This window comes from Acyrthosiphon pisum, chromosome A2, assembly GCF_005508785.2.
Source record: "Acyrthosiphon pisum isolate AL4f chromosome A2, pea_aphid_22Mar2018_4r6ur, whole genome shotgun sequence".
Taxonomy (NCBI): Eukaryota; Metazoa; Arthropoda; class Insecta; order Hemiptera; family Aphididae; genus Acyrthosiphon; species Acyrthosiphon pisum.
Genome location: NC_042495.1, coordinates 29,780,940 through 29,782,026, shown reverse-complemented (window position 1 = coordinate 29,782,026; position 1,087 = coordinate 29,780,940).

Here is a 1,087-nt window from a genome sequence, read left to right as displayed (position 1 = left end):
CCAAATTTTAAAGGCTTAGTTATAAAAGAAAAAAAATTTTACGATTTTTCATCCACAAAATTACTTGCAAATTTTCGCAATTTGACATATTTCGTATAAATTTAAACTTTAAGCACTTATAAAAAAAAATTGTGACTAACGATTTTGGATTTTTTTTTATCACTGTGAGAACAACTTATAAGAAACCTTGTATTAAATTTTCAAAGTTTTCTATCCAACCAAAAATTTTTTATCGTTATTTTAAAAAAAAATACTTAGAAAAATTGAAAATTTCATTTGTCTATAAATAGCTCAAAAAAAGTCGAAACACTTTGAAAATTTAACCCTGTATAGACAACGCTAATATAAACATCTGTTGCAAATTTCAAGTGCTTACAATAATTATTTTTTGAGTTACAGTAAAATTAAGTTTTCGTTTTTGTCAAAAATTGGTTTTGCGTAAAAATTCAAGTTTTTCCGTTATTTTTTTAAGGTTTTTCCTGCCGCTTTTGAAAAGTATTGGGAAATTTTCACTTTTGATCCCCCAAAGTACCAACTAGATTCACTTTCCTTTCAGAAAAGGTACAACTTTTGAAAATCGAAGCATTTTTACTGCTCCAAAAGTTGTCGTCAGACACAAAAAAAAAAAAAAAAAAAAAAAAAACACACATCATTGTAAAATCAATACATTCATCACTTCGTTCAGAATCTAAAATACTTCGATGTTGTTTTTGTTATTTATGGATATTCAAAATCTTTTTAAACTTTTGAGTACAATTTATATTATAATGTAAAAAATCGAAAATGTAATACAAGGTTCCTCAAAAATAAAATTATTGATTTATAAAATATCGAAAATAGTGTCATAATTTTTTTAAAACTATTTAAAAGTTCATTGTGTATAAACTTCATAAAATTCGCAAGCATTTTAAACGTGACATTTCTGGAAAACAAAGTCTTATATAGGTACTTTATTTTTTATTGTTAATCCAACTACATTATGATCAATTACAAACATAACATTTCTCATTATTGTTTATTGTTAATCCAACTACATAATGATCAGTTACAAACATAACATTAAACTTACCCGAATCAGCTGCAAAAA